Raw genomic sequence first — 27,126 nt, 5'->3', positions numbered from 1 at the left:
GGAGCACTGACTGTGCAGGCTGTGTGGTGGGAGCACTGACAGTGCTGGCTGTGTCGGGGGAGCACTGACAGTGCTGGCTATGTGGGTGGGGCACTGACAGTGTTGGCTGTGTGGGGGAGAACTGACAGTGTTGGCTGGGTGGGGGGAGCACTTACAGTGCTGGCTGTGTCGGGGGAGCACTGACAGTGCTGGCTGTGTGGGGGAGCACTGACAATGCTGGCTGTGTGGTGGGAGCACTGACAGTGCTGGCTGTGTGGTGGGAGCACTGACAGTGCAGCTGTGTTGTGGGAGCACTGACAGGTCTGGCTGTGTGGTGGGAGCACTGACAGTGCTGGCTGTGTCGGGGAGAAATGACAGTGCTGGCTGTGTGAGTGGAGAACTGACGGTGCTGGCTGTGTGAGGGGAGCACTGACAGTGCTGGCTCTGTGGTGGGAGCACTGACAGTGCTAGATATGTGGGGGAGAAATGACAGTGCTGGCTGTCTGAGTGGAGCACTTACAGTGCTGGCTGTGTGGGGGTGAACTGACACTTCTGGCAGTGTGGGGAGAGCACTGACAGTGCTGGCTGTGTCGTGGGAGCACTGACATTGCTGGCTGTGTGGGGGGAGCACGGACAGTGCTGGCTGTGTGGGGCGAGCACGGACAGTGCTGGCTGTGTGGTGGGAGCAGTGACAGTGCTGGCTGTGTGGGGAGCACTGACAGAGATGGCTGTGTGGTGGGAGCACTGACAGTGCTGGCTGTGTGGTGGGAGCACTGCCGGGGCTGGATATGTGGGGGAGAACTGACAGTGCTGGCTGAGTGAGTGGAGCACTGACATGCTGGCTTTGTGGGGGGAGCACTGACACTGCTGGCAGTGTGGGGAGAGCACTGACAGTGCTGGCTGTTGGGTGGGAGCAGTGACAGTGCTGGCTGCGTGGCGGGAACACTGACAGTGCTGGCTGTGTGGTGGGAGCACTGACAGTGCTGGCTGTGTGGGGGTGCACTGACAGTGCTGGCTGAGTGGGGGAGCACTGACAGTGCTAGCTGATTGGGGGGAGCACTGACAGTTCTGGCTGTGTGGGGCGAGCTCGGACAGTGCTGGCTGTGTGGTGGGAGCACTGACAGTGCTGGTTGTGTGGCGGGAGTGCTGGCTGTGTGGTGGGAGCACTGACAGTGCTGGCTGTGTGGGGGAGCACTGACAGTGCTGGCTGTGTGGTGGGAGCAATGACAGTGCTGGCTGTGTGGTGGTAGCACTGACAATGCTGGCTGTGTGTGGGAGAACAGACAGTGCTGGCTGTGTGGTGGTAGCACTGACAGTGCTGGCTTTGTAGGGGGAGCACTGACAGTGCTGGCTGTGTGGTGGTAGCACTGACAGTGCTGGCTTTGTAGGGGGAGCACTGACAGTGCTGGCTGTGTGGAGGGAGCACTGACACGGCTGGCTGTGTAGTGGGAGCACTGACAGTGCTGGCTGTGTGGGGGTGCTCTGAAAGTGCTGGCTGTGTGGGGAGAGCACTGACATTGCTAGCTGTGTGGTGGGAGCACTGACAGTGCTGGCTAATTGGGGGAGCACTGACAGTGCTGCCTGTGTGAAGGGAGCGCTGACAGTGCTGGCTGTGTGGGGCGAGCACGGACAGTGCTGGCTGTGTGGTGGGAGCACAGACTGTGCTGGCTGTGTGGGGGTGCACTGACAGTGCTGGCTGTGTGGGGGGAGCACTGCCAGTGCTGGCTGTGTGGGGGGAGCACTGTCAGTGCTGGTTGTGTGGTGGGAGCACTGACAGTGCTGGCTGTGTGGTGGGAGCACTGACAGTGCTGGCTGTGTGGTGGGAGAACTGACAATGTTGGCTGTGTGGGGGGAGCACTTACAGTGCTGGCTGTGTCGGGGGAGCACTGACAGTGCTGGCTGTGTGGGGGAGCACTGAGAGTGCTGGCTGTGTGGTGGGAGCACTGACAGTGCTGGCTGTGTGGTGGGAGCACTGACAGTGCTGGCTGTGTTGTGGGAGCACTGCCAGTGCTGGCTGTGTGGGGGAGCACTGACAATGCTGGCTGTGTGGTGGGAGCACAGACAGTGCTGGCTGTGTGGTGGGAGCACTGACAGTGCTGCTGTGTTGTGGGAGCACTGACAGGGCTGGCTGTGTGGTGGGAGCACTGACAGTGCTGGCTGTGTGGGGGAGCACTGAGAGTGCTGGCTGTGTGGTGGGAGCACTGACACTGCTGCCTGTGTGGTGGGAGCACTGACAGTGCTGGCTGTATGGGGTAGCACTGACAGTGCTGGCTGTGTGGAGGGAGCACTGACACGGCTGGCTGTGTGGTGGGAGCACTGACAGTGCTGGCTGTGTGATGGGAGCTCTGACAGTGCTGGCTGTGTGAGGGAGCACTGACAGTGCTGGCTGTGTGGTGGGAGCACTGACGGTGCTGGCTGTGTGGTGGGAGCACTGACAGTGCTGGCTGTGTGGTGGGAGCACTGACAGTGCTGGCTGTGTGGTGGGAGTACTGACAGTGCTGGCTGTGCGGGGGGTGCACTGACAGTGCTGGCTGTGTGGGGGAGCACTGACAGTGCTGGCTGTGTGGGGGAGCACTGACAGTGCTGACTGTGTGGTGGGAGCACTGGCAGTGCTGGCTGTGTGGGCGAGCACTGACAGTGCTGGCTGTGTGGGGGAGCACTCTTAGTGCTGGCTGTGTGGATGAGCACTGACAGTGCTGGCTGTGTGTGTGGGGGAGCACAGAGAGTGCTGGCTGTGTGGGGGTGAACTGACAGTGCTGGCTGTGTGGGGGAGCACTGACAGTGCTGGCTGTATGGGGGAGCACTGACAGTGCAGGCTGTGTGGGGGGAGAACTGACGGTGCTGGCTGTGTGAGGGGAGCACTGACAGTGCTGGCTGTGTGAGTGGAGCACTGACAGTGCTGGCTGTGTGGGGGGAGCACTGACACTTCTGGCAGTGTGGGGAGAGCACTGACAGTGCTGGCTGTGTCGTGGGAGCACTGACAGTGCTGCTGTGTGGGGGGAGCACGGACAGTGCTGGCTGTGTGGGGCGAGCACGGACAGTGCTGGCTGTGTGGTGGGAGCACTGACAGTGCATGCTGTGTGGGGGGAGCACGGACAGTGCTGGCTGTGTGGTGGAGCACTGACAGTGCTGGCTGTGTGTGGGGCGCACTGACAGTGCTGGCTGTGTGTTGGGAGCACTGACAGTGCTGGCTGTGTGGTGGGTGCACTGGCAGTGCTGGCTTTCTGGTGGGAGCACTGACAGTGATGGCTGTGTGGTGGGAGCACTGACAGTGCTGGCTGTGTGGGGGGAGCACTTACAGTGCTGGCTGTGTGGGGGAGCACTGACAGTGCTGGCTGTGTGGGGGAGCACTGGCAGTGCTGGCTGTGTGGGAGGAGCAATGACAATGCTGGCTGTGTGGTGGGAGGACTGACAGTGCTTGCTGTGTCGGGGGAGCACTGACAGTGCTGGCTGTGCGGGGGAGCACTGACAGTGCTGGCTGTGTGGTGTGAGCACTGACAGTGCTGGCTGTGTGGGGGAGCAGTGACAGTGCTGGCTGTGTGGGGGAGCACTGACACTACTGGCTGTGCGGGGTGTGCACTGATAGTGCTGGCTGTGTGGGGGAGCACTGACAGTGCTGGCTGTGTGGGGGAGCACTGACAGTGCTGGCTGTGTGGTGGGAGCACTGACAATGCTGGCTGTGTGTGGGGAGCACTGACAGTGCTGGCTGTGGTGGGAGCACTGGCAGTGCTGGCTGTGTGGGGGAGCACTGGCAGTGCTGGCTGTGTGGTGGGAGCACTGACAGTGCTGTGTGTGTGGTGGTAGCACTGACAGTGCTGGCTGTGTTGTTGGAGCACTGACAGTGCTGGCTGTGTGAGGGGAGCACTGACAATGCTGACTGTGTGGTGGGAGCACTGACAGTGCTGTCTGTGTTGTGGGAGCACTGACAGGGCTGGCTGTGTGGTGGGAGCACTGACAGTGCTGGCTGTGTGGGGGGAGTACTGACACTGCTGGCTGTGTGATGGGAGCACTGACAGTGCTGGCTGTGTGGGGGAGCACTGACAATGCTGGCTGTGTGGTGGGAGAACTGACAGTGCTGGCTGTGTGGGGGGAGCACTGACAGTGCTGCCTGTGTGGAGGGAGCACTGACAGCGCTGGCTGTGTGGGGGGAGCACTGACAGTGCTGGCTGTGTGTGGTAGCACTGACACTGCTGGCTGTGTGCGGGGAGCACTGACAGTGCTGACTGAGTGGTGGGAGCACTGACAGTGCTGGCTGTGTGGTGGTAGCACTGACAGTGCTGGCCGTGTGGGGGGAGCACTGACAGTGCTGGCTGTTTGGGGAGAGCACTGACAGTGCTGGCTGTGTGTGGGGAGAACTGACAGTGCTCGCTGTGTGGGGGAGCACTGACACTGCTGGCTGTGTGGTGGGAGCACTGACAGTGTTGGCTGTGTGGGGAGAGCACTGACAGTGCTGGCTGTGTGGGGAGAGCACTGACAGTGCTGGCTGTGTGTGGGCAGCACTGACAGTGCTCGCTGTGTGGGGAGCACTGACAGTGCTGGCTGTGTGGTGGGAGCACTGACAGTGCTGGCTGTGTGGGGGGAGCACTGACAGTGCTGGCTGTGTGGGAGGAGCACTGACAATGCTGGCTGTGTGGTGGGAGCACTGACAGTGCTTGCTGTGTCGGGGGAGCAGTGACAGTGCTGGCTGTGGGGGGGGCACTGACAGTGCTGGCTGTGTTCTGGGAGCACTGACAGTGCTGTCTGTGTGGTGTAAGCACTGACAGTGCTGGCTGTGTGGGGGAGCACTGACAGTGCTGACTGTGTGGGGGAGCACTGACACTACTGGCTGTGCGGGGTGTGCACTGACAGTGCTGGCTGTGTGGGGGAGCACTGACAGTGCTGGCTGTGTGGGGGAGCACTGACAGTGCTGGCTGTGTGGTGAGAGCACTGACAATGCTGGCTGTGTGGGGGGAGCACTGACAGTGCTGGCTGTGGTGGGAGCACTGGCAGTGCTGGCTGTGTGGGGGAGCACTGACAGTGCTGGCTGTGTGAGGGAGCACTGACAGTGCTGGCTGTGTGGCGGAGCACTGACAGTGCTGGCTGTGTGAGGGATCACTGACTGTGCTGGCTGCGTGGTGGGAGCACTGATAGTGCTGGCTGTGTGGGGGTCGCACTGACAGTGCTGGCTGTGTGTGGGTAGCACTGACACGGTTGGCTGTGTGTTGGGAGCACTGACAGTGCTGGCTGTGTTGGGAGCACTGACGGTGCTGGATATGTGGGGGAGAACTGACAGTGCTGGCTGAGTGAGTGGAGCACTGACATGCTGGCTGTGTGGGGGAGCACTGACACTGCTGGCAGTGTGGGGAGAGCACTGACAGTGCTGGCTGTTGGGTGGGAGCACTGACAGTGGTGGCTGCGTGGTGGGAGCACCGACAGTGCTGGCTGTGTGGTGGGAGCACTGACAGTGCTGGCTGTGTGGGGGTGCACTGACAGTGCTGGCTGTGTGGGGGAGCACTGACAGTGCTAGCTGATTGGGGGAAGCACTGACAGTTCTGGCTGTGTGGGGCGAGCTCGGACAGTGCTGGCTGTGTGGTGGCAGCACTAACAGTGCTGGTTGTGTGGCGGTAGCACTGACAGTGCTGGCTGTGTGGTGGGAGCACTGACAGTGTTGGCTGTGTGGGGGGTGCACTTACAGTGCTGGCTGTGTGGTGGGAGCACTGACAGTGCTGGCTGTGTGGGGAGCGCTGACAGTGCTGGCTGTGCGGGGGAGCACTGACAGTGCTGGCTGTGTGGTGGGAGCAATGACAGTGCTGGCTGTGTGGTGGTAGCACTGACAATGCTGGCTGTGTGGTGGGAGCACTGACAGTGTTGGCTGTGTGGGGGGTGCACTTACAGTGCTGGCTGTGTGGTGGGAGCACTGACAGTGCTGGCTGTGTGGGAAGCACTGACAGTGCTGGCTGTGCGGGGGAGCACTGACAGTGCTGGCTGTGTGGTGGGAGCAATGACAGTGCTGGCTGTGTGGTGGTAGCACTGACAATGCTGGCTGTGTGGTGGGAGCAATGACAGTGCTGGCTGTGTGCTGGGAGAACTGACAGTGCTTGCTGTGTGGGGGGAGCACTGACAGTGCTGGCTTTGTGGGGGGAGCACTGACAGTGCTGGCTGTGTGGAGGGAGCACTGACACGGCTGGCTCTGTTGTGGGAGCACTGACAGTGCTGGCTGTGTGGGGGTGCACTGACAGTGCTGGCTGTGTGGGGAGAGCACTGACATTGCTAGCTGTGTGGTGGGAGCACTGACAGTGCTGGCTAATTGGGGGAGCACTGACAGTGCTGCCTGTGTGGAGGGAGCACTGACAATGCTGACTGTGTGGTGGGAGCACTGACAGTGCTGTCTGTGTTGTGGGAGCACTGACAGGGCTGGCTGTGTGGTGGGAGCACTGACAGTGCTGGCTGTGTGGGGGGAGTACTGACACTGCTGGCTGTGTGATGGGAGCACTGACAGTGCTGGCTGTGTGGGGGAGCACTGACAATGCTGGCTGTGTGGTGGGAGAACTGACAGTGCTGGCTGTGTGGGGGGAGCACTGACAGTGCTGCCTGTGTGGAGGGAGCACTGACAGCGCTGGCTGTGTGGGGGGAGCACTGACAGTGCTGGCTGTGTGTGGTAGCACTGACACTGCTGGCTGTGTGCGGGGAGCACTGACAGTGCTGACTGAGTGGTGGGAGCACTGACAGTGCTGGCTGTGTGGTGGTAGCACTGACAGTGCTGGCCGTGTGGGGGGAGCACTGACAGTGCTGGCTGTTTGGGGAGAGCACTGACAGTGCTGGCTGTGTGTGGGGAGAACTGACAGTGCTCGCTGTGTGGGGGAGCACTGACACTGCTGGCTGTGTGGTGGGAGCACTGACAGTGTTGGCTGTGTGGGGAGAGCACTGACAGTGCTGGCTGTGTGGGGAGAGCACTGACAGTGCTGGCTGTGTGTGGGCAGCACTGACAGTGCTCGCTGTGTGGGGAGCACTGACAGTGCTGGCTGTGTGGTGGGAGCACTGACAGTGCTGGCTGTGTGGGGGGAGCACTGACAGTGCTGGCTGTGTGGGAGGAGCACTGACAATGCTGGCTGTGTGGTGGGAGCACTGACAGTGCTTGCTGTGTCGGGGGAGCAGTGACAGTGCTGGCTGTGGGGGGGGCACTGACAGTGCTGGCTGTGTTCTGGGAGCACTGACAGTGCTGTCTGTGTGGTGTAAGCACTGACAGTGCTGGCTGTGTGGGGGAGCACTGACAGTGCTGACTGTGTGGGGGAGCACTGACACTACTGGCTGTGCGGGGTGTGCACTGACAGTGCTGGCTGTGTGGGGGAGCACTGACAGTGCTGGCTGTGTGGGGGAGCACTGACAGTGCTGGCTGTGTGGTGAGAGCACTGACAATGCTGGCTGTGTGGGGGGAGCACTGACAGTGCTGGCTGTGGTGGGAGCACTGGCAGTGCTGGCTGTGTGGGGGAGCACTGACAGTGCTGGCTGTGTGAGGGAGCACTGACAGTGCTGGCTGTGTGGCGGAGCACTGACAGTGCTGGCTGTGTGAGGGATCACTGACTGTGCTGGCTGCGTGGTGGGAGCACTGATAGTGCTGGCTGTGTGGGGGTCGCACTGACAGTGCTGGCTGTGTGTGGGTAGCACTGACACGGTTGGCTGTGTGTTGGGAGCACTGACAGTGCTGGCTGTGTTGGGAGCACTGACGGTGCTGGATATGTGGGGGAGAACTGACAGTGCTGGCTGAGTGAGTGGAGCACTGACATGCTGGCTGTGTGGGGGAGCACTGACACTGCTGGCAGTGTGGGGAGAGCACTGACAGTGCTGGCTGTTGGGTGGGAGCACTGACAGTGGTGGCTGCGTGGTGGGAGCACCGACAGTGCTGGCTGTGTGGTGGGAGCACTGACAGTGCTGGCTGTGTGGGGGTGCACTGACAGTGCTGGCTGTGTGGGGGAGCACTGACAGTGCTAGCTGATTGGGGGAAGCACTGACAGTTCTGGCTGTGTGGGGCGAGCTCGGACAGTGCTGGCTGTGTGGTGGCAGCACTAACAGTGCTGGTTGTGTGGCGGTAGCACTGACAGTGCTGGCTGTGTGGTGGGAGCACTGACAGTGTTGGCTGTGTGGGGGGTGCACTTACAGTGCTGGCTGTGTGGTGGGAGCACTGACAGTGCTGGCTGTGTGGGGAGCGCTGACAGTGCTGGCTGTGCGGGGGAGCACTGACAGTGCTGGCTGTGTGGTGGGAGCAATGACAGTGCTGGCTGTGTGGTGGTAGCACTGACAATGCTGGCTGTGTGGTGGGAGCACTGACAGTGTTGGCTGTGTGGGGGGTGCACTTACAGTGCTGGCTGTGTGGTGGGAGCACTGACAGTGCTGGCTGTGTGGGAAGCACTGACAGTGCTGGCTGTGCGGGGGAGCACTGACAGTGCTGGCTGTGTGGTGGGAGCAATGACAGTGCTGGCTGTGTGGTGGTAGCACTGACAATGCTGGCTGTGTGGTGGGAGCAATGACAGTGCTGGCTGTGTGCTGGGAGAACTGACAGTGCTTGCTGTGTGGGGGGAGCACTGACAGTGCTGGCTTTGTGGGGGGAGCACTGACAGTGCTGGCTGTGTGGAGGGAGCACTGACACGGCTGGCTCTGTTGTGGGAGCACTGACAGTGCTGGCTGTGTGGGGGTGCACTGACAGTGCTGGCTGTGTGGGGAGAGCACTGACATTGCTAGCTGTGTGGTGGGAGCACTGACAGTGCTGGCTAATTGGGGGAGCACTGACAGTGCTGCCTGTGTGGAGGGAGCGCTGACAGTGCTGGCTGTGTGGGGCGAGCACGGACAGTGCTGGCTGTGTGGTGGGAGCACAGACAGTGCTGGCTGTGTGGGGGTGCACGGACAGTGCTGCCTGTGTGGGGGGATCACTGACAATGCTGGCTGTTTGTGGGGAGCACTGACAGTGCTGGCTGTGTGGGGGGAGCACTGCCAGTGCTGGCTGTGTGGGGGGAGCACTGTCAGTGCTGGTTGTGTGGTGGGAGCACTGACAGTGCTGGCTGTGTGGTGGGAGCACTGACAGTGCTGGCTGTGTGGTGGGAGAACTGACAGTGTTGGCTGTGTGGGGGGAGCACTTACAGTGCTGGCTGTGTCGGGGGAGCACTGACAGTGCTGGCTGTGTGGGGGAGCACTGACAGTGCTGGCTGTGTGGTGGGAGCACTGACAGTGCTGGCTGTGTGGTGGGAGCACTGACAGTGCTGGCTGTGTTGTGGGAGCACTGCCAGTGCTGGCTGTGCGGGGGAGCACTGACAATGCTGGCTCTGTGGTGGGAGCACTGACAGTGCTGGCTGTGTGGTGGGAGCACTGACAGTGCTGTTGTGTTGTGGGAGCACTGACAGGGCTGGCTGTGTGGTGGGAGCACTGACAGTGCTGGCTGTGTGGGGAGCACTGACACTGCTGGCTGTGTGGTGGGAGCACTGACAGTACTGGCTGTGTGGGGGAGCACTGAGAGTGCTGGCTGTGTGGTGGGAGCACTGACACTGCTGCCTGTGTGGTGGGAGCACTGACAGTGCTGGCTGTATGGGGTAGCACTGACAGTGCTGGCTGTGTGGAGGGAGCACTGACACGGCTGGCTGTGTGGTGGGAGCACTGACAGTGCTGGCTGTGTGATGGGAGCTCTGACAGTGCTGGCTGTGTGAGGAAGCACTGACAGTGCTGGCTGTGTGGTGGGAGAACTGACGGTGCTGGCTGTGTGGTGGGAGCACTGACAGTGCTGGCTGTGTGGTGGGAGTACTGACAGTGCTGGCTGTGCGGGGGGTGCACTGACAGTGCTGGCTGTGTGGGGGGAGCACTGACAGTGCTGGCTGTGTGGGGGAGCACTGACAGTGCTAGCTGATTGGGGGGAGCACTGACAGTGCTGGCTGTGTGGGGTAGCACTGACAGTGCTGGCTGTGTGGTGGGAGCATTGACAGTGCTGGCTGTGTGTGGGGAGCACTGACAGTGCTGGCTGTGTGGTGGGAGCACTGACAGTGTTGGCTGTGTGGTGGGAGCACTGACAGGGTTGGCTGTGTGGGGGGGTGCACTTACAGTGCTGGCTGTGTGGTGAGAGCACTGACAGTGCTGGCTGTGTGGTGGGAGCACTGACAGTGTTGGCTGTGTGGGGGGGGGTGCACTTACAGTGCTGGCTGTGTGGTGAGAGCACTGACAGTGCTGGCTGTGTGGGGAGCACTGACAGTGCTGGCTGTGCAAGGGGGAGCACTGACAGTGCTGGCTGTGTGGTGGGATCAATGACAGTGCTGGCTGTGTGGTGGGAGAACTGACAGTGCTGGCTTTGTGGGGGGAGCACTGACAGTGCTGGCTGTGTGGGGGAGCACTGACAGTGCTGGCTGTGTGGAGGGAGCACTGACACGGCTGGCTGTGTTGTGGGAGCACTGACAGTGCTGGCTGTGTGGGGGTGCACTGACAGTGCTGGCTGTGTGGGGAGAGCACTGACAGTGCTAGCTGTGTGGTGGGAGCACTGACAGTGCTGGCTGTGTGGAGGGAGCACTGACACGGCTGGCTGTGTTGTGGGAGCACTGACAGTGCTGGCTGTGTGGGGGTGCACTGACAGTGCTGGCTGTGTGGGGAGAGCACTGACACGGCTGGCTGTGTGGTGGGAGCACTGACAGTGCTTGATTTGTGATGGGAGCTCTGACAGTGCTGGCTGTGTGGTGGGAGAACTGACAATGTTGGCTGTGTGCGGGGAGCACTTACAGTGCTGGCTGTGTCGGGGAGCACTGACAGTGCTGGCTGTGTGGGGGAGCACTGACAGTGCTGGCTGTGTGGTGGGAGCACTGACAGTGCTGGCTGTGTGGTGGGAGCACTGACAGTGCTGGCTGTGTTGTGGGAGCACTGCCAGTGCTGGCTGTGTGGGGGAGCACTGACAATGCTGGCTGTGTGGTGGGAGCACTGACAGTGCTGGCTGTGTGGTGGGTGCACTGACAGTGCTGCTGTGTTGTGGGAGCACTGACAGGGCTGGCTGTGTGGTGGGAGCACTGACAGTGCTGGCTGTGTGGGGGAGCACTGACACTGCTGGCTGTGTGGTGGGAGCACTGACAGTACTGGCTGTGTGGGGGAGCACTGAGAGTGCTGGCTGTGTGGTGGGAGCACTGACACTGCTGCCTGTGTGGGAAGAGCACTGACAGTGCTGGCTGTGTGTGGGGAGCACTGACAGTGCTCGCTGTGTGGGGGAGCACTGACAGTGCTGGCTGTGTGGTGGGAGCACTGACAGTGCTGGCTGTGTGGGGGGAGCACTGACAGTGCTGGCTGTGTGGGAGGAGCACTGACAATGCTGGCTGTGTGGTGGGAGCACTGACAGTGCTTGCTGTGTCGGGGGAGCAGTGACAGTGCTGGCTGTGGGGGGGGGGGGGCACTGACAGTGCTGGCTGTGTTCTGGGAGCACTGACAGTGCTGGCTGTGTGGGGGAGCACTGACAGTGCTGACTGTGTGGGGAGCACTGACAGTGCTGACTGTGTGGGGGAGCACTGACACTACTGTCTGTGTGGTGTAAGCACTGACAGTGCTGGCTGTGTGGGGGAGCACTGACAGTGCTGACTGTGTGGGGGAGCACTGACACTACTGGCTGTGCGGGGTGTGCACTGACAGTGCTGGCTGTGTGGGGGAGCACTGACAGTGCTGGCTGTGTGGGGGAGCACTGACAGTGCTGGCTGTGTGGTGGGAGCACTGACAATGCTGGCTGTGTGGGGGGAGCACTGACAGTGCTGGCTGTGGTGGGAGCACTGGCAGTGCTGGCTGTGTGGGGGAGCACTGACAGTGCTGGCTGTGTGAGGGAGCACTGACAGTGCTGGCTGTGTGGCGGAGCACTGACAGTGCTGGCTGTGTGAGGGATCACTGACTGTGCTGGCTGCGTGGTGGGAGCACTGATAGTGCTGGCTGTGTGGGGGTCGCACTGACAGTGCTGGCTCTGTGGGGGTAGCACTGACACGGTTGGCTGTGTGTTGGGAGCACTGACAGTGCTGTCTGTGTGTGGGTAGCACTGACAGTGCTGGCTGTGTGGGGGTAGCACTGACAGTGCTGGTTGTGTGGGGGAAGCACTGACAGTGCTGGCTGTGTGGAGGGAGCACTGACAGTGTTGGCTGTGTGGTGGGAGCACTGGCAGTGCTGGCTGTGTGGGGGGAGCACTGTCAGTGCTGGCTCTGTGGTGGGAGCACTGACAGTGCTGGCTGTGTGGGGGAGCACTGACAGAGATGGCTGTGTGGTGGGAGCACTGACAGTGCTGGCTGTGTTGGGAGCACTGCCGGTGCTGGATATGTGGGGGAGAACTGACAGTGCTGGCTGAGTGAGTGGAGCACTGACATGCTGGCTGTGTGGGGGAGCACTGACACTGCTGGCAGTGTGGGGAGAGCACTGACAGTGCTGGCTGTGTGGAGGGAGCACTGACAGTGTTGGCTGTGTGGTGGGAGCACTGGCAGTGCTGGCTGTGTGGGGGGAGCACTGTCAGTGCTGGCTCTGTGGTGGGAGCACTGACAGTGCTGGCTGTGTGGGGGAGCACTGACAGAGATGGCTGTGTGGTGGGAGCACTGACAGTGCTGGCTGTGTTGGGAGCACTGCCGGTGCTGGATATGTGGGGGAGAACTGACAGTGCTGGCTGAGTGAGTGGAGCACTGACATGCTGGCTGTGTGGGGGAGCACTGACACTGCTGGCAGTGTGGGGAGAGCACTGACAGTGCTGGCTGTTGGGTGGGAGCACTGACAGTGGTGGCTGCGTGGTGGGAGCACCGACAGTGCTGGCTGTGTGGTGGGAGCACTGACAGTGCTGGCTGTGTGGGGGTGCACTGACAGTGCTGGCTGTGTGGGGGAGCACTGACAGTGCTAGCTGATTGGGGGAAGCACTGACAGTTCTGGCTGTGTGGGGCGAGCTCGGACAGTGCTGGCTGTGTGGTGGCAGCACTAACAGTGCTGGTTGTGTGGCGGTAGCACTGACAGTGCTGGCTGTGTGGTGGGAGCACTGACAGTGTTGGCTGTGTGGGGGGTGCACTTACAGTGCTGGCTGTGTGGTGGGAGCACTGACAGTGCTGGCTGTGTGGGGAGCGCTGACAGTGCTGGCTGTGCGGGGGAGCACTGACAGTGCTGGCTGTGTGGTGGGAGCAATGACAGTGCTGGCTGTGTGGTGGTAGCACTGACAATGCTGGCTGTGTGGTGGGAGCACTGACAGTGTTGGCTGTGTAGGGGGTGCACTTACAGTGCTGGCTGTGTGGTGGGAGCACTGACAGTGCTGGCTGTGTGGGAAGCACTGACAGTGCTGGCTGTGCGGGGGAGCACTGACAGTGCTGGCTGTGTGGTGGGAGCAATGACAGTGCTGGCTGTGTGGTGGTAGCACTGACAATGCTGGCTGTGTGGTGGGAGCAATGACAGTGCTGGCTGTGTGGTGGTAGCACTGACAATGCTGGCTGTGTGGGGGGAGCACTGACAGTGCTGGCTTTGTGGGGGGAGCACTGACAGTGCTGGCTGTGTGGAGGGAGCACTGACACGGCTGGCTGTGTTGTGGGAGCACTGACAGTGCTGGCTGTGTGGGGGTGCACTGACAGTGCTGGCTGTGTGGGGAGAGCACTGACATTGCTAGCTGTGTGGTGGGAGCACTGACAGTGCTGGCTAATTGGGGGAGCACTGACAGTGCTGCCTGTGTGGAGGGAGCGCTGACAGTGCTGGCTGTGTGGGGCGAGCACGGACAGTGCTGGCTGTGTGGTGGGAGCACAGACAGTGCTGGCTGTGTGGGGGTGCACGGACAGTGCTGCCTGTGTGGGGGGATCACTGACAATGCTGGCTGTTTGTGGGGAGCACTGACAGTGCTGGCTGTGTGGGGGGAGCACTGCCAGTGCTGGCTGTGTGGGGGGAGCACTGTCAGTGCTGGTTGTGTGGTGGGAGCACTGACAGTGCTGGCTGTGTGGTGGGAGCACTGACAGTGCTGGCTGTGTGGTGGGAGAACTGACAGTGTTGGCTGTGTGGGGGGAGCACTTACAGTGCTGGCTGTGTCGGGGGAGCACTGACAGTGCTGGCTGTGTGGGGGAGCACTGACAGTGCTGGCTGTGTGGTGGGAGCACTGACAGTGCTGGCTGTGTGGTGGAAGCACTGACAGTGCTGGCTGTGTTGTGGGAGCACTGCCAGTGCTGGCTGTGCGGGGGAGCACTGACAATGCTGGCTGTGTGGTGGGAGCACTGACAGTGCTGGCTGTGTGGTGGGAGCACTGACAGTGCTGTTGTGTTGTGGGAGCACTGACAGGGCTGGCTGTGTGGTGGGAGCACTGACAGTGCTGGCTGTGTGGGGAGCACTGACACTGCTGGCTGTGTGGTGGGAGCACTGACAGTACTGGCTGTGTGGGGGAGCACTGAGAGTGCTGGCTGTGTGGTGGGAGCACTGACACTGCTGCCTGTGTGGTGGGAGCACTGACAGTGCTGGCTGTATGGGGTAGCACTGACAGTGCTGGCTGTGTGGAGGGAGCACTGACACGGCTGGCTGTGTGGTGGGAGCACTGACAGTGCTGGCTGTGTGATGGGAGCTCTGACAGTGCTGGCTGTGTGAGGAAGCACTGACAGTGCTGGCTGTGTGGTGGGAGCACTGACGGTGCTGGCTGTGTGGTGGGAGCACTGACAGTGCTGGCTGTGTGGTGGGAGTACTGACAGTGCTGGCTGTGCGGGGGGTGCACTGACAGTGCTGGCTGTGTGGGGGGAGCACTGACAGTGCTGGCTGTGTGGGGGAGCACTGACAGTGCTAGCTGATTGGGGGGAGCACTGACAGTGCTGGCTGTGTGGGGGAGCACTGACTGTGCTGGCTGTGTGGTGGGAGCATTGACAGTGCTGGCTGTGTGTGGGGAGCACTGACAGTGCTGGTTGTGTGGTGGGAGCACTGACAGTGTTGGCTGTGTGGTGGGAGCACGGACAGTGTTGGCTGTGTGGGGGGGGTGCACTTACAGTGCTGGCTGTGTGGTGAGAGCACTGACAGTGCTGGCTGTGTGGTGGGAGCACTGACAGTGTTGGCTGTGTGGGGGGGGGGGGGTGCACTTACAGTGCTGGCTGTGTGGTGAGAGCACTGACAGTGCTGGCTGTGTGGGGAGCACTGACAGTGCTGGCTGTGCAAGGGGGAGCACTGACAGTGCTGGCTGTGTGGTGGGAGCAATGACATTGCTGGCTGTGTTTTGGGAGAACTGACAGTGCTGGCTTTGTGGGGGCGCACTGACAGTGCTGGCTGTGTGGGGGAGCACTGACAGTGCTGGCTGTGTGGAGGGAGCACTGACACGGCTGGCTGTGTTGTGGGAGCACTGACAGTGCTGGCTGTGTGGGGGTGCACTGACAGTGCTGGCTGTGTGGGGAGAGCACTGACAGTGCTAGCTGTGTGGTGGGAGCACTGACAGTGCTGGCTGTGTGGAGGGAGCACTGACACGGCTGGCTGTGTTGTGGGAGCACTGACAGTGCTGGCTGTGTGGGGAGAGCACTGACACGGCTGGCTGTGTGGTGGGAGCACTGACAGTGCTTGATTTGTGATGGGAGCTCTGACAGTGCTGGCTGTGTGGTGGGAGAACTGACAATGTTGGCTGTGTGGGGGGAGCACTTACAGTGCTGGCTGTGTCGGGGAGCACTGACAGTGCTGGCTGTGTGGGGGAGCACTGACAGTGCTGGCTGTGTGGTGGGAGCACTGACAGTGCTGGCTGTGTGGTGGGAGCACTGACAGTGCTGGCTGTGTTGTGGGAGCACTGCCAGTGCTGGCTGTGTGGGGGAGCACTGACAATGCTGGCTGTGTGGTGGGAGCACTGACAGTGCTGGCTGTGTGGTGGGTGCACTGACAGTGCTGCTGTGTTGTGGGAGCACTGACAGGGCTGGCTGTGTGGTGGGAGCACTGACAGTGCTGGCTGTGTGGGGGAGCACTGACACTGCTGGCTGTGTGGTGGGAGCACTGACAGTACTGGCTGTGTGGGGGAGCACTGAGAGTGCTGGCTGTGTGGTGGGAGCACTGACACTGCTGCCTGTGTGGTGGGAGCACTGACAGTGCTGGCTGTATGGGGTAGCACTAACAGTGCTGGCTGTGTGGAGGGAGCACTGACACGGCTGGCTGTGTGGTGGGAGCACTGACAGTGCTGGCTGTGTGATGGGAGCTCTGACAGTACTGGCTGTGTGAGGGAGCACTGACAGTGCTGGCTGTGCGGTGGGAGCACTGACAGTGCTGGCTGTGTGGTGGGAGTACTGACAGTGCTGGCTGTGCGGGGGGTGCACTGACAGTGCTGGCTGTGTGGGGGAGCTCTGACAGTGCTGGCTGTGGTGGGGGAGCACTGACAGTGCTGACTGTGTGGTGGGAGCACTGGCAGTGCTGGCTGTGTGGGCGAGCACTGACAGTGCTAGCTGTGTGGGGAGCACTGACAGTGCTGGCTGTGTGGATGAGCACTGACAGTGCTGGCTGTGTGTGTGGGGGAGCACTGAGAGTGCTGGCTGTGTGGGGGTGAACTGACAGTGCTGGCTGTGTGGGGAGCACTGACAGTGCTGGCTGTATGGGGGAGCACTGACTGTGCAGGCTGTGTGGTGGGAGCACTGACAGTGCTGGCTGTGTCGGGGGAGCACTGACAGTGCTGGCTATGTGGGTGGGGCACTGACAGTGTTGGCTGTGTGGGGGAGAACTGACAGTGTTGGCTGGGTGGGGGGAGCACTTACAGTGCTGGCTGTGTCGGGGGAGCACTGACAGTGCTGGCTGTGTGGGGGAGCACTGACAATGCTGGCTGTGTGGTGGGAGCACTGACAGTGCTGGCTGTGTGGTGGGAGCACTGACAGTGCAGCTGTGTTGTGGGAGCACTGACAGGTCTGGCTGTGTGGTGGGAGCACTGACAGTGCTGGCTGTGTCGGGGAGAAATGACAGTGCTGGCTGTGTGAGTGGAGAACTGACGGTGCTGGCTGTGTGAGGGGAGCACTGACAGTGCTGGCTCTGTGGTGGGAGCACTGACAGTGCTAGATATGTGGGGGAGAAATGACAGTGCTGGCTGTCTGAGTGGAGCACTTACAGTGCTGGCTGTGTGGGGGTGAACTGACACTTCTGGCAGTGTGGGGAGAGCACTGACAGTGCTGGCTGTGTCGTGGGAGCACTGACATTGCTGGCTGTGTGGGGGGAGCACGGACAGTGCTGGCTGTGTGGGGCGAGCACGGACAGTGCTGGCTATGTGGTGGGAGCAGTGACAGTGCTGGCTGTGTGGGGAGCACTGACAGAGATGGCTGTGTGGTGGGAGCACTGACAGTGCTGGCTGTGTGGTGGGAGCACTGCCGGGGCTGGATATGTGGGGGAGAACTGACAGTGCTGGCTGAGTGAGTGGAGCACTGACATGCTGGCTTTGTGGGGGGAGCACTGACACTGCTGGCAGTGTGGGGAGAGCACTGACAGTGCTGGCTGTTGGGTGGGAGCAGTGACAGTGCTGGCTGCGTGGCGGGAACACTGACAGTGCTGGCTGTGTGGTGGGAGCACTGACAGTGCTGGCTGTGTGGGGGTGCACTGACAGTGCTGGCTGAGTGGGGGAGCACTGACAGTGCTAGCTGATTGGGGGGAGCACTGACAGTTCTGGCTGTGTGGGGCGAGCTCGGACAGTGCTGGCTGTGTGGTGGGAGCACTGACAGTGCTGGTTGTGTGGCGGGAGTGCTGGCTGTGTGGTGGGAGCACTGACAGTGCTGGCTGTGTGGGGGAGCACTGACAGTGCTGGCTGTGTGGTGGGAGCAATGACAGTGCTGGCTGTGTGGTGGTAGCACTGACAATGCTGGCTGTGTGGTGGGAGAACAGACAGTGCTGGCTGTGTGGTGGTAGCACTGACAGTGCTGGCTTTGTAGGGGGAGCACTGACAGTGCTGGCTGTGTGGTGGTAGCACTGACAGTGCTGGCTTTGTAGGGGGAGCACTGACAGTGCTGGCTGTGTGGAGGGAGCACTGACACGGCTGGCTGTGTAGTGGGAGCACTGACAGTGCTGGCTGTGTGGGGGTGCTCTGAAAGTGCTGGCTGTGTGGGGAGAGCACTGACATTGCTAGCTGTGTGGTGGGAGCACTGACAGTGCTGGCTAATTGGGGGAGCACTGACAGTGCTGCCTGTGTGAAGGGAGCGCTGACAGTGCTGGCTGTGTGGGGCGAGCACGGACAGTGCTGGCTGTGTGGTGGGAGCACAGACTGTGCTGGCTGTGTGGGGGTGCACTGACAGTGCTGGCTGTGTGGGGGGAGCACTGCCAGTGCTGGCTGTGTGGGGGGAGCACTGTCAGTGCTGGTTGTGTGGTGGGAGCACTGACAGTGCTGGCTGTGTGGTGGGAGCACTGACAGTGCTGGCTGTGTGGTGGGAGAACTGACAATGTTGGCTGTGTGGGGGGAGCACTTACAGTGCTGGCTGTGTCGGGGGAGCACTGACAGTGCTGGCTGTGTGGGGGAGCACTGAGAGTGCTGGCTGTGTGGTGGGAGCACTGACAGTGCTGGCTGTGTGGTGGGAGCACTGACAGTGCTGGCTGTGTTGTGGGAGCACTGCCAGTGCTGGCTGTGTGGGGGAGCACTGACAATGCTGGCTGTGTGGTGGGAGCACAGACAGTGCTGGCGGTGTGGTGGGAGCACTGACAGTGCTGCTGTGTTGTGGGAGCACTGACAGGGCTGGCTGTGTGGTGGGAGCACTGACAGTGCTGGCTGTGTGGGGGAGCACTGAGAGTGCTGGCTGTGTGGTGGGAGCACTGACACTGCTGCCTGTGTGGTGGGAGCACTGACAGTGCTGGCTGTATGGGGTAGCACTGACAGTGCTGGCTGTGTGGAGGGAGCACTGACACGGCTGGCTGTGTGGTGGGAGCACTGACAGTGCTGGCTGTGTGATGGGAGCTCTGACAGTGCTGGCTGTGTGAGGGAGCACTGACAGTGCTGGCTGTGTGGTGGGAGCACTGACGGTGCTGGCTGTGTGGTGGGAGCACTGACAGTGCTGGCTGTGTGGTGGGAGCACTGACAGTGCTGGCTGTGTGGTGGGAGTACTGACAGTGCTGGCTGTGCGGGGGGTGCACTGACAGTGCTGGCTGTGTGGGGGAGCACTGACAGTGCTGGCTGTGTGGGGGAGCACTGACAGTGCTGACTGTGTGGTGGGAGCACTGGCAGTGCTGGCTGTGTGGGCGAGCACTGACAGTGCTGGCTGTGTGGGGGAGCACTCTTAGTGCTGGCTGTGTGGATGAGCACTGACAGTGCTGGCTGTGTGTGTGGGGGAGCACAGAGAGTGCTGGCTGTGTGGGGGTGAACTGACAGTGCTGGCTGTGTGGGGGAGCACTGACAGTGCTGGCTGTATGGGGGAGCACTGACAGTGCAGGCTGTGTGGGGGGAGAACTGACGGTGCTGGCTGTGTGAGGGGAGCACTGACAGTGCTGGCTGTGTGAGTGGAGCACTGACAGTGCTGGCTGTGTGGGGGGAGCACTGACACTTCTGGCAGTGTGGGGAGAGCACTGACAGTGCTGGCTGTGTCGTGGGAGCACTGACAGTGCTGCTGTGTGGGGGGAGCACGGACAGTGCTGGCTGTGTGGGGCGAGCACGGACAGTGCTGGCTGTGTGGTGGGAGCACTGACAGTGCATGCTGTGTGGGGGGAGCACGGACAGTGCTGGCTGTGTGGTGGAGCACTGACAGTGCTGGCTGTGTGTGGGGCGCACTGACAGTGCTGGCTGTGTGTTGGGAGCACTGACAGTGCTGGCTGTGTGGTGGGTGCACTGACAGTGCTGGCTTTCTGGTGGGAGCACTGACAGTGATGGCTGTGTGGTGGGAGCACTGACAGTGCTGGCTGTGTGGGGGGAGCACTTACAGTGCTGGCTGTGTGGGGGAGCACTGACAGTGCTGGCTGTGTGGGGGAGCACTGGCAGTGCTGGCTGTGTGGTGGGAGCACTGACAGTGCTGTGTGTGTGTGGTGGTAGCACTGACAGTGCTGGCTGTGTTGTGGGAGCACTGACAGTGCTGGCTGTGTGAGGGGAGCACTGACAATGCTGGCTGTGTGGTGGGAGCACTGACAGTGCTGGCTGTGTTTTGGGAGCACTGACAGGGCTGGCTGTGTGGTGGGAGCACTGACAGTGCTGGCTGTGTGGGGGGAGCACTAACACTGCTGGCTGTGTGGTGGGAGCACTGACAGTGCTGGCTGTGTGGGGAGCACTGACAGTGCTGGCTGTGTGGTGGGAGAACTGACAGTGCTGGCTGTGTTGTGGGAGCACTGACAGGGCTGGCTGTGTGGTGGGAGCACTGACAGTGCTGGCTGTGTGGGGGGAGCACTGACACTGCTGGCTGTGTGGGCGAGCACTGACAGTGCTGGCTGTGCGGGGGAGCACTGACAGTGCTGGCTGTGTGGATGAGCACTGACAGTGCTGGCTGTGTGTGTGGGGGAGCACTGAGAGTGCTGGCTGTGTGTGGGTGAACTGACAGTGCTGGCTGTGTGGGGGAGCACTGACAGTGCTGGCTGTATGGGGGAGCACTGACAGTGCAGGCTGTGTGGGGGGAGAACTGACGGTGCTGGCTGTGTGAGGGGAGCACAGACAGTGCTGGCTGTGTGAGTGGAGCACTGACAGTGCTGGTTGTGTGGGGGGAGCACTGACAGTTCTGGCAGTGTGGGGAGAGCACTGACAGTGCTGGCTGTGTCGTGGGAGCACTGACAGTGCTGGCTGTGTGGGGGGAGCACGGACAGTGCTGGCTGTGTGGGGCAAGCACGGACAGTGCTGGCTGTGTGGTGGAGCACTGACAGTGCTGGCTGTGTGTGGGGCGCACTGACAGTGCTGGCTGTGTGGGGGGAGCACTGACAGTGCTGGCTGTGTGGGGGGAGCACTTACAGTGCTGGCTGTGTGGGGAGCACTGACAGTGCTGGCTTTGTGGGGGAGCACTGGCAGTGCTGGCTGTGTGGTGGGAGCATTGACAGTGCTGTGTGTGTGTGGTGGTAGCACTGACAGTGCTGGCTGTGTTGTGGGAGCACTGACAGTGCTGGCTGTGTGAGGGGAGCACTGACAATGCTGGCTGTGTGGTGGGAGCACTGACAGTGCTGGCTGTGTTGTGGGAGCACTGATAGGGCTGGCTGTGTGGTGGGAGCACTGACAGTGCTGGCTGTGTGGGGGAGCACTGACACTGCTGGCTGTGTGGTGGGAGCACTGACAGTGCTGGCTGTGTGGGGAGCACTGACAGTGCTGGCTGTGTGGTGGGAGAACTGACAGTGCTGGCTGTGTGTTGGGAGAACTGACAGTGTTGGCTGGGTGGGGGGAGCACTTACAGTGCTGGCTGTGTCGGGGGAGCACTGACAGTGCTGGCTGTGTGGGGGAGCACTGACAGTGCTGGCTGTGTGGTGGGAGCAGTGACAGTGCTGGCTGTGAGGGGGAGCACTGACAATGCTGGCTGTGTGGTGGGAGCACTGACAGTGCTGGCTGTGTGGTGGGAGCACTGACAGTGCTGCTGTGTTGTGGGAGCACTGACAGGTCTGGCTGTGTGGTGGGAGCACTGACAGTGCTGGCTGTGAGGGGGAGAAATGACAGTGCTGGCTGTGTGAGTGGAGAACTGACGGTGCTGGCTGTGTGAGGGGAGCACTGACAGTGCTGGCTCTGTGGTGGGAGCACTGACAGTGCTAGATATGTGGGGGAGAAATGACAGTGCTGGCTGTGTGAGTGGAGCACTGACAGTGCTGGCTGTGTGGGGGGAGAACTGACACTTCTGGCAGTGTGGGGAGAGCACTGACAGTGCTGGCTGTGTCGTGGGAGCACTGACATTGCTGGCTGTGTGGGGGGAGCACGGACAGTGCTGGCTGTGTGGGGCGAGCACGGACAGTGCTGGCTGTGTGGTGGGAGCACTGACAGTGCTGGCTGTGTGGTGGGAGCACTGCCGGGGCTGGATATGTGGGGAAGAACTGACAGTGATGGCTGAGTGAGTGGAGCACTGATATGCTGGCTGTGTGGGGGGAGCACTGACACTGCTGGCAGTGTGGGGAGAGCACTGACAGTGCTGGCTGTTGGGTGGGAGCACTGACAGTGCTGGCTGCGTGGTGGGAGCACTGACAGTGCTGGCTGTGTGGTGGGAGCACTGACAGTGCTGGCTGTGTGGGGGTGCACTGACAGTGCTGGCTGTGTGGGGGAGCACTGACAGTGCTAGCTGATTGGGGGAGCACTGACAGTTCTGGCTGTGTGGGGCGAGCTCGGACAGTGCTGGCTGTGTGGTGGGAGCACTGACAGTGCTGGTTGTGTGGCGAGAGTGCTGGCTGTGTGGTGGGAGCACTGACAGTGCTGGCTGTGTGGGGGAGCACTGACAGTGCTGGCTGTGTGGTGGGAGCAATGACAGTGCTGGCTGTGTGGTGGTAGCACTGACAATGCTGGCTTTGTGGGGGAGCACTGACAGTGCTGGCTGTGTGGAGGGAGCACTGACACGGCTGGCTGTGTTGTGGGAGCACTGACAGTGCTGGCTGTGTGGGGGTGCACTGACAGTGCTGGCTGTGTGGGGAGAGCACTGACATTGCTAGCTGTGTGGTGGGAGCACTGACAGTGCTGGCTAATTGGGGGAGCACTGACAGTGCTGCCTGTGTGGAGGGAGCGCTGACAGTGCTGCCTGTGTGGGGCGAGCACGGACAGTGCTGGCTGTGTGGTGGGAGCACAGACAGTGCTGGCTGTGTGGGGGTGCACGGACAGTGCTGCCTGTGTTGGGGGATCACTGACAATGCTGGCTGTTTGTGGGGAGCACTGACAGTGCTGGCTGTGTGGGGGGAGCACTGTCAGTGCTGGTTCTGTGGTGGGAGCACTGACAGTGCTGGCTGTGTGGTGGGAGCACTGACAGTGCTGGCTGTGTGGTGGGAGAACTGACAATGTTGGCTGTGTGGGGGGAGCACTTACAGTGCTGGCTGTGTCGGGGAGCACTGACAGTGCTGGCTGTGTGGGGGAGCACTGACAGTGCTGGCTGTGTGGTGGGAGCACTGACAGTGCTGGCTATGTGGTGGGAGCACTGACAGTGCTGGCTGTGTTGTGGGAGCACTGCCAGTGCTGGCTGTGTGGGGGAGCACTGACAATGCTGGCTGTGTGGTGGGAGCACTGACAGTGCTGGCTGTGTGGTGGGTGTACTGACAGTGCTGCTGTGTTGTGGGAGCACCGACAGGGCTGGCTGTGTGGTGGGAGCACTGACAGTGCTGGCTGTGTGGGGGAGCACTGACACTGCTGGATGTGTGGTGGGAGCACTGACAGTACTGGCTGTGTGGGGGAGCACTGAGAGTGCTGGCTGTGTGGTGGGAGCACTTACACTGCTGCCTGTGTGGTGGGAGCACAAAGAGTGCTGGCTGTATGGGGTAGCACTGACAGTGCTGGCTGTGTGGAGGGAGCACTGACACGGCTGGCTGTGTGGTGGGAGCACTGACAGTGCTGGATTTGTGATGGGAGCTCTGACAGTGCTGGCTGTGTGGTGGGAGAACTGACAATGTTGGCTGTGTGGGGGGAGCACTTACAGTGCTGGCTGTGTCGGGGAGCACTGACAGTGCTGGCTGTGTGGGGGAGCACTGACAGTGCTGGCTGTGTGGTGGGAGCACTGACAGTGCTGGCTGTGTGGTGGGAGCACTGACAGTGCTGGCTGTGTTGTGGGAGCACTGCCAGTGCTGGCTGTGTGGGGGAGCACTGACAATGCTGGCTGTGTGGTGGGAGCACTGACAGTGCTGGCTGTGTGGTGGGTGCACTGACAGTGCTGCTGTGTTGTGGGAGCACTGACAGGGCTGGCTGTGTGGTGGGAGCACTGACAGTGCTGGCTGTGTGGGGGAGCACTGACACTGCTGGCTGTGTGGTGGGAGCACTGACAGTACTGGCTGTGTGGGGGAGCACTGAGAGTGCTGGCTGTGTGGTGGGAGCACTGACACTGCTGCCTGTGTGGTGGGAGCACTGACAGTGCTGGCTGTATGGGGTAGCACTGACAGTGCTGGCTGTGTGGAGGGAGCACTGACACGGCTGGTTGTGTGGTGGGAGCACTGACAGTGCTGGCTGTGTGATGGGAGCTCTGACAGTGCTGGCTGTGTGAGGGAGCACTGACAGTGCTGGCTGTGTGGTGGGAGCACTGACGGTGCTGGCTGTGTGGTGGGAGCACTGACAGTGCTGGCTGTGTGGTGGGAGCACTGACAGTGCTGGCTGTGTGGTGGGAGTACTGACAGTGCTGGCTGTGCGGGGGGTGCACTGACAGTGCTGGCTGTGTGGGGGAGCTCTGACAGTGCTGGCTGTGGTGGGGAGCACTGACAGTGCTGACTGTGTGGTGGGAGCACTGGCAGTGCTGGCTGTGTGGGCGAGCACTGACAGTGCTGGCTGTGTGGGGAGCACTGACAGTGCTGGCTGTTTGGATGAGCACTGACAGTGCTGGCTGTGTGTGTGGGGGAGCACTGAGAGTGCTGGCTGTGTGGGGGTGAACTGACAGTGCTGGCTGTGTGGGGGAGCACTGACAGTGCTGGCTGTATGGGGGAGCACTGACTGTGCAGGCTGTGTGGTGGGAGCACTGACAGTGCTGGCTGTGTCGGGGGAGCACTGACAGTGCTGGCTATGTGGGTGGGGCACTGACAGTGCTGGCTGTGTGGGGGGAGAACTGACGGTGCTGGCTGTGTGAGGGGAGCACTGACAGTGCTGGCTGTGTGAGTGGAGCACTGACAGTGCTGGCTGTGTCGTGGGAGCACTGACAGTGCTGGCTGTGTGGGGGGAGCACGGACAGTGCTGGCTGTGTGGGGCGAGCACGGACAGTGCTGGCTGTGTGGTGGGAGCACTGACAGTGCAGGCTGTGTGGGGGGAGCACGGACAGTGCTGGCTGTGTGGGGGATCACTGACAGTGCTGGCTGTGTGTGGGGCTCACTGACAGTGCTGGCTGTGTGTTGGGAGCACTGACAGTGCTGGCTGTGTGGTGGGTGCACTGACAGTGCTGGCTTTGTGGTGGGAGCACTGACAGCGCTGGCTGTGTGGTGGGAGCACTGACAGTGCTGGCTGTGTGGGGGGAGCACTTACAGTGCTGGCTGTGTGGGGGAGCACTGACAGTGCTGGCTGTGTGGGGGAGCACTGGCAGTGCTTAGTTTGTGGTGGTAGCACTGACAGTGCTGGCTGTGTTGTGGGAGCACTGACAGTGCTGGCTGTGTGAGGGGAGCACTGAAAATGCTGGCTGTGTGGTGGGAGCACTGACAGTGCTGGCTGTGTTGTGGGAGCACTGACAGGGCTGGCTGTGTGGTGGGAGCACTGACAGTGCTGGCTGTGTGGGGGGAGCACTGACACTGCTGGCTGTGTGGTGGGAGCACTGACAGTGCTGGCTGTTTGGGGGAGCACTGACATTGGTGGCTGTGTGGTGGGAGAACTGACAGTGCTGGCTGTGTGGTGGGAGCACTGACAGCGCTGGCTGTGTGGGGGAGCACTGACAGTGCTGGCTGTGTGTTGTAGCACTGACACTGCTGGCTGTGTGCGGGGAGCACTGACAGTGCTGACTGTGTGGTGGGAGCACTGACAGTGCTGGCTGTGTGGTGGTAGCACTGACAGTGCTGGCTGTGTGGGGGGAGCACTGACAGTGCTGGCTGTGTGGGGGGAGCACTGACAGTGCTGGCTGTGTGTTGTAGCACTGACAGTGCTGGCTGTGTTGTGGGAGGACTGACAGGGCTGGCTGTGTGGTGGGAGCACTGACAGTGCTGGCTGTGTGGGGGAGCACTGACACTGCTGGCTGTGTGGTGGGAACACTGACAGTACTGGCTGTGTGGGGGAGCACTGAGAGTGCTGGCTGTGTGGGGGGAGAACTGACGGTGCTGGCTGTGTGGTGGGAGAACTGACAATGTTGGCTGTGTGGGGGGAGCACTTACAGTGCTAGCTGTGTCGGGGAGCACTGACAGTGCTGGCTGTGTGGGGGAGCACTGACAGTGCTGGCTGTGTGGTGGGAGCACTGACAGTGCTGGCTGTGTGGTGGGAGCACTGACAGTGCTGGCTGTGTTGTGGGAGCACTGCCAGTGCTGGCTGTGTGGGGGAGCACTGACAATGCTGGCTGTGTGGTGGGAGCACTGACAGTGCTGGCTGTGTGGTGGGTGCACTGACAGTGCTGCTGTGTTGTGGGAGCACCGACAGGGCTGGCTGTGTGGTGGGAGCACTGACAGTGCTGGCTGTGTGGGGGAGCACTGACACTGCTGGCTGTGTGGTGGGAGCACTGACAGTACTGGCTGTGTGGGGGAGCACTGAGAGTGCTGGCTGTGTGGTGGGAGCACTGACACTGCTGCCTGTCTGGTGGGAGCACTGACAGTGCTGGCTGTATGGGGTAGCACTGACAGTGCTGGCTGTGTGGAGGGAGCACTGACACGGCTGGCTGTGTGGTGGGAGCACTGACAGTGCTGGATTTGTGATGGGAGCTCTGACAGTGCTGGCTGTGTGGTGGGAGAACTGACAATGTTGGCTGTGTGGGGGGAGCACTTACAGTGCTGGCTGTGTCGGGGAGCACTGACAGTGCTGGCTGTGTGGGGGAGCACTGACAGTGCTGGCTGTGTGGTGGGAGCACTGACAGTGCTGGCTGTGTGGTGGGAGCACTGACAGTGCTGGCTGTGTTGTGGGAGCACTGCCAGTGCTGGCTGTGTGGGGGAGCACTGACAATGCTGGCTGTGTGGTGGGAGCACTGACAGTGCTGGCTGTGTCTTGGGTGCACTGACAGTGCTGCTGTGTTGTGGGAGCACTGACAGGGCTGGCTGTGTGGTGGGAGCACTGACAGTGCTGGCTGTGTGGGAGAGCACTGACACTGCTGGCTGTGTGGTGGGAGCACTGACAGTACTGGCTGTGTGGGGGAGCACTGAGAGTGCTGGCTGTGTGGTGGGAGCACTGACACTGCTGCCTGTGTGGTGGGAGCACTGACAGTGCTGGCTGTTTGGGGTAGCACTGACAGTGCTGGCTGTGTGGAGGGAGCACTGACACGGCTGGCTGTGTGGTGGGAGCACTGACAGTGCTGGCTGTGTGATGGGAGCTCTGACAGTGCTGGCTGTGTGAGGGAGCACTGACAGTGCTGGCTGTGTGGTGGGAGCACTGACGGTGCTGGCTGTGTGGTGGGAGCACTGACAGTGCTGGCTGTGTGGTGGGAGCACTGACAGTGCTGGCTGTGTGGTGGGAGTACTGACAGTGCTGGCTGTGCGGGGGGTGCACTGACAGTGCTGGCTGTGTGGGGGAGCTCTGACAGTGCTGGCTGT

Source organism: Scyliorhinus torazame, chromosome 5 (genome assembly GCF_047496885.1).
Source record: "Scyliorhinus torazame isolate Kashiwa2021f chromosome 5, sScyTor2.1, whole genome shotgun sequence".
NCBI classification, from domain to species: Eukaryota; Metazoa; Chordata; class Chondrichthyes; order Carcharhiniformes; family Scyliorhinidae; genus Scyliorhinus; species Scyliorhinus torazame.
Note: the sequence above shows the minus strand (reverse complement) of the source record.